Raw genomic sequence first — 6,541 nt, forward strand, 5'->3', positions numbered from 1 at the left:
GGCCCTTGGTGTGGCTGGAGGACTCGAGCACCTAATGCGCAGCCTTAATTATCCGGAAGTGCCGTCCCTGAGACTTCAAACCCTTTGTCCCGGCCGCCGGAAGTGCTCTGGAGTGATTAGTTGGCGTTTCCTGGCGAATGCTGATTCAGCTTACTGACTAAAACAATTCCCCAAGTTGCTGTCTTCGCTTTGGATGATGTAGGTGATGTTTGATCTGAAGACGCTGGAAAATATACAGCCTGAGCCGAACCTACCGAGTTAAAGGACAGTGAAGGCCCAGACAGGAGCTATAACCTGTGAAGGTCACAGGATGGCAGAAATGGGTCTAGAAGCTTTCCCTGTTCATCATCACCCTGCCGCCCCTCACTAGTAAAGCCAGGTCAGCTTACGTAGCTTTACCTTTGCTCAGCCCAAACGTGCCATTTTTTCCTTAGCTTTTTCCACTCTGAAATCTCAGAGCAGTATTTAGCTTCCTCATTGGCGAGTATGTATTGGATTCCCTCATGAAAGCAACCTGGCAGTCTGTATAAAAATACTCTGTTCCTCTCCAGTAATTACATTTCTAGGAAACTATTCCATGGAAATAAATGAGAATACAGAGGGAGTTATTCCTAACAGCATTGTTTATTAGTATAATGGTAAATGTGGAAGAAATCTAAAAACATAACATTAAAGAATAGTTGAGTAAATTATGAGATTATTCAAGGGAACTGTTTTATGTACACAACCTCTGCCTACTTATATTAAGACCTTCAGTGGCCGCTCTAAGAAGTAGCTCCCTATTTTATTTCCTTCATTGTCGCCATTAAAAGCAGTAATTATTTGGATTCTTTACTTGTTCATTGTCTGCCATCTCTACAATGTGATCTTAACTAAGGATTTTTTTTTTTAATTTTTAAAGATTTTATTTGTTTATTTGACAGATCACAAGTAGGCAGAGTGGCAGGCAGGGTGGGGATGCAGGGAGCAGGCTCTCCGCTGAGCAAAGAGCCCAATGCGGGGCTGGATCCCAGGACCCTGGGATCATGACCTCAACTGAAGGTAGAGACTTTAACCCACTGAGCCACCTAGGCACCCCTCAGTTAAGGATCTTTTTGTTCACCATTGTAACCCCCAGCACCCAGAATGCCAACACCTTAAGTGGACATTCAATAAATTCACTGACTAAATTTTCAACCATAGATAATTATATTTACGAAGAGACTAATAATGTGGACAATGCTTATTCAAAATTAAAATCAAAGAGTATAAAAAACAAATATTAAATACATAAGAAAGTAAATTTATATTTTTAGGATAAAGCCTTTTTTTAATGGAATCTCTATACCCAACTTGGGGCTCATACTCATCACCCCAAGATGAAAAATCACATACTCCACCAACTGAGCTAGTCAGGCACCCCCAGGATAAAGTCTTCAGGAAAACACAACTATTTTAATTATTTTAATTTTATATTACTTATTTTTTAAAAATAAAACTATTGTTAAACATTTGACATATTTTACTACATTAATAAATTAAAAGTAACTATAACAAAACACCAAAAAAAAACCCTAAAAAACCCTTCCAAACCTAGGAACAGACTGAAAAGATATTGCCACGTAAATAAGAATTACTGCAAACTGGGGCTTCTGGCTGGCTCAGTGGAGTATGTGACTCTTGATCTTGGGATCATGAGTTTGAGCCCCACACTGGGCGCAGAGATTAACTAATTTAAAAAATTTTTTAAAAGAATTATTACAAATCATTAAGAAAAGCACAACTCAACAGGAAAAACGAACAAAGGATATAAATAGTCAGTTCACTGAAAAAAAATTAAATACACCGGGGTGCCTGCGTCTTCAGCTCAGGTCATGATCTCAGGGTCCTGGGATCTAGCCCTGCATTGGACTCTCTGCCCATCGGGGAGCCTGCTTCCCCTCCTCTCTGCCTGCTGCTCTGCCTACTTGTGATCTCTCTCCGTCAAATAAATAAATAAAATCTTTTAAAAGAATTAAATAGCCAACAAATTAGGAATAGATGAACAACTCATTAATACAGTATGATAACACTTACTGACAGGCTCATAGAATCCAATAGCAATAGAGAGGGGTATCTAAATTCGAGCAGGTTGCAGTGAAGGCCTCCTACAAAGAGTGATTCTTAAAGTGATTTAAAGGATGAATAGGAATTAACAAAGGGGAAGGAAACATTTGCAAAGGCTAGAAGCTACTGGTAATCTTTGAAAAATAAGTAGAAGCAGAGTACGAGAATGGAAAGAAATGAGGGAGATAAGACAAGGGACTTGTCACTAAATGCTAGAAGTTTGAACTTAATCCTCAAAGATATCTGGTCATTAACTGGAGAGGAACAGACTAGGATTTGTATTTACAAAACTTATTCTGACTTCTCGGTGATAGATTTGAGGAATGCTTTTGTAGCAGAAAGAAGGTAAGAAATTATTATAATCCTGGCCTGACCCAGGGTAATGGGCTGGAAACAAAGATCTGACATCAGATATAAGATGATATATGAGAAAAACTACATTTAACCTTTTATTATTTTAATTACATGAGTAAATACATAGTCATTCCGGAAAAGTCAAAAAAGCAAGCTATCAGGAAAACAAAGATCATATCCTGTCATCCATAGATGATCATGATATTTGGAGTTTATCCTTCTGGAATATTAGAAACGTTAAGGAAGTAGAACCTAGGGTACTAATGCCCTAATTAGACAAGCCTACTAAGTGAAAGGGAAGAGACTAGAGAGTTTCTGATTTAGGAGGTTGGGGGAAATACTTGTGCCTAAGAGATAAGAAGAGGAGTCAGATTGGAAGGAAAGGTGCTGAATTTTGTTTTGGATACTCTCAATCTAAATTTCCTTACTTCCTGACTTCTTCCACCTTTTCTCAGTTAAAACTGCTCTCATTAATGGTCATCACAGGATTCAGTGGTCAGTTTTTAGTCATTTGCCACCTTTCTGCGTTGTTAACACATTAACTGCTTCCTTCTTCATGGTTTCCGTGACAACTCTGACTCCTTCGTAGACTCTTGAAGGTCATTCTTTCCCCACCTGTTAAATGCTAGTTATTTCCCCCAAGATAGTCACTCTCTTCACAGTCTACAAATTTTTTCTAGGCAATCTTGACCATGATTTCTGCAACTGCTAACACATACATAGAAGACAAATAAATATTTATCTCTAAAACCAGAATGAGACCTAGAAAGTTTATTTATACCAGGGTGTACTACACACAAACACTGCAAACTCAGAACATCCAAATCTGAAATCAATATCTTACCTCCCAAACTTTTTCCACTCCCTATATTCACAACCTTGGGAGATGATACCATCCATTCCCCTTTTGCTCAAGCCAGAAACGCAAGAATTCTCATTTCATATTCATTAAATTCAACTTGGTTTTTGGTTTTTGCTTTGTTTTGTTTTTGAGAGAGAGGAAGGAAGGGAGCAGGGCAGGGGCAGAGGGAGAGGAAGAAAGAATCTTAAGCAGACTCCAAACCCATCCTAACAAGAGGTGCAATCTTACAACCCTGAGATCGTGACAGGAGCCGAAATCAAGATCAAGAGTCAGACACTTAACTGATTGAGCCACCCAGGCACCCCTCAACTTGTTGAATGAATGAATGAATGAATGAATGAATTTTTCCTTTCATACTCACATCCAGTCAAATCTTGGGTCTAGTCAGATATCCGTTTCCTTACTCACTTCATTCAAATCCTATGATACCTCTTCTCATTTGCCTCTAAGCCATCTTCCATATTACCAGTAGAGTGGTCTGTAAGAGATAATCTTGAAGCCACTCATAATCTGAAATAAACTCAATGGTTCTAGTTGACTCTGAATCCAACATGAATAAACATATCAGTGAATAAGCCATTCTGAACCACATGTGCCCTGAACATACCTTACTCATTTGTGCTACTGTGCTTCTGCATAAGTTATCTCTCTCCCATAAATGTCTTCTCCCCAGTGTTTCTGTATGATCAATTACTGCTTATCTTGGAAGAGTTTGTCTTAGGATACCAGTCCTGAGAGGTACTTTCTTTCCTGAATTTCCTGTATTTTAGCAATTATCTAATTATTTTCTAATTGTTTACTTATCTGCCACCAGACTGTGAGCACCCTTTGGTAATCACCACAGTGTCTTTCTCAGTATGTTTTTACACAATGAATGTAAGAATTTTGAGATGCATGAAAACTCTCCAGTTATCACTAGATAATTAAATGTACAAGTCTGTTGCTCAGCAGAGATTAAAACAAAGTCAAATATTGATACTTTTTGAAAAAAGGAAGACTGAGGATGGTAGACCTGCATCAGCAGATATAAAAAAACACTATAAAGCTACAGTAATTAAAACAAGGGTAGGGGGCGCCTGGGTGGCTCAGTGGGTTAAGCCTCTGCCTTCGGCACAGGTCATGATCTCAGGGTCCTGGGATCGAGCCCCACATCGGGCTCTCTGCTCAGCGGGGAGCCTGCTTCCCTATCTCTCTCTCTGCCTGCCTCTCCATCTACTTGTGATTTCTCTCTGTCAAATAAATAAATAAAATCTTTAAAAATAAAAAAAAAAGATTAAAAAATAATAAAAAAAATAAAAAAAAAAACAAGGGTATACTGGGGCAGGAAAAAAAAGTAAGTAAGTGAGATCGAATAAGCTTACATAATTACAAGGATTAGTATATGATAAAGGAAGCATTTTAAATCAGGGGAAAAAAATTACTCAGGGGCACCTGGCTGGCTCACTCAGTGGAGCACAAGACTCTTGATCTTAGGGTTGTGAGTTTGATCCCTGCAGTGGGTGTGGAGATTACTTAAAAATAAAATCTTAAAAAAGAAATTATTCAATAAATGAGTAAGTGGTGTGGGATATTTAACCAATTTTTAAAAAGTCAGATGCCTGTCATACTATATACAAAATTAATTATCAAAAAGTTTTATTTTTCTAAGATTTATTTATTTATTTTAGAGAGAGTGTGTGTGTGTGCACGAACAGGGTGGGGGAGCCGCAAAGGGAGAGAATCCCAAGCAGACTCCTCAGTGAGTGCAGAGCCTTACAGGGAGCTAGATCTCACGACCCTGAGATCATGACCTGAACCAAAACCAAGAATCCGATAATCAACTGACTGAGCCACACAGGTGCCCCTATCAAATGATTTTAAAGCTTTGAATTTAAGAAACAAAACTATGAAATTACTGGGGAAAAAAAAAGAATGCTTTTGTTACCTTGAGCAAAAAGACCTTGCTTAGTAAATCCAATAGGGAAGCCTCTGATTTTACCCTCTTGCAACCGTTAAAAACAGAATATAACACTTCGTCACACACCCAAAAGAAAATCTACTCTATATAAACAATAATAAGCAGCATAGAGTTTACTGAGTTGTTTGTTTTTGTTTTTTTAATTAAGTAGGCTCAATGCCCAAAGTGGGGCTTGAAATCATGACCTTGAGGTCAAGAGTCACATGCTCTTGGACACATGGGTGGCTCAGTCATTAAGCATGTGCTTTTGGCTTCAGGGCATAGTCTCAGGGTCCTTGCATCTAGTCCCACATCAGGCTCCTTGCTTTGTGGGGAGTCCGCTTCTCCCTCTCACTGCTGCTCTCCCTGCTTGTGCTCTCTCTCTCTTTCTGACAAATAAATAAATAAAATCTTAAAAAAAAAAAAAAAAGAGTCGCATGCTCTACCAACTGAGCCAGCCAGGCACCCGAAGAATTTATGGAATTGTTTGAAGAAAGACAGAGAAACAGTTACTAAATTCCTTTAGACATTTCTCTTCTTCTTCTCTTTTATTATCAGCTCCTCCCTCTTTTTTCTTCCCTCCTAATCTCTAGAACAAACCATCTTTTTCTGCTTTTAATCTTGACTCACAGACCAGGAAGGCCTAGCTTTATTGCAAGTTTAAAAAGTCTTTATCTAATCGGGATGCCTGGGTGGCGCAGTTGGTTGGACGACTGCCTTCGGCTCAGGGCGTGATCCTGGAGTCCCGGGATCGAGTCCCACATCAGGCTCCCAGCTCCATGGGGAGTCTGCTTCGCTCTCTGACCTTCTCCTGGCTCATGCTCTCTCTCACTGTCTCTCTCAAATAAATAAATAAAATCTTTAAAAAAAAAAAAAGTCTTTATCTAATAAAGTTGAAATTTCCTTTTTGAGAATCTAAAACTAATATTGGACTAGGAAAAACATTTAAGTGTATTATACATAAAGAAAAATTGACATAAGTTTACAGCTTGCTGAATATTCACTAACTCAACATGGGAGCCCCTAAATCAATAAATAGAACATTACCGATAACAGAAGACCCCATATTTCCTTCCAGTCACTATGCATGCTCCCCATGATAAAAAAAATTACAAAGGCCTCTTAAAAATATAATGTAAAACCAATTTATAATGTAAAGCCAATTTGAGATTTCCACGTCTAGCTATGACAAAGTAATTGTACCAGACCAGTCTTCCCACTGCAAACAACTAGAATATGAACTCTGAAATACTGGTTTTAGGTACCAAACAGTAGTCAGGAACTATAGTCCTTGGGATAATGGA

The sequence above is a fragment of the Neovison vison genome, chromosome 7 (genome assembly GCF_020171115.1).
Source record: "Neovison vison isolate M4711 chromosome 7, ASM_NN_V1, whole genome shotgun sequence".
In the NCBI taxonomy this organism is placed as follows: domain Eukaryota; kingdom Metazoa; phylum Chordata; class Mammalia; order Carnivora; family Mustelidae; genus Neogale; species Neogale vison.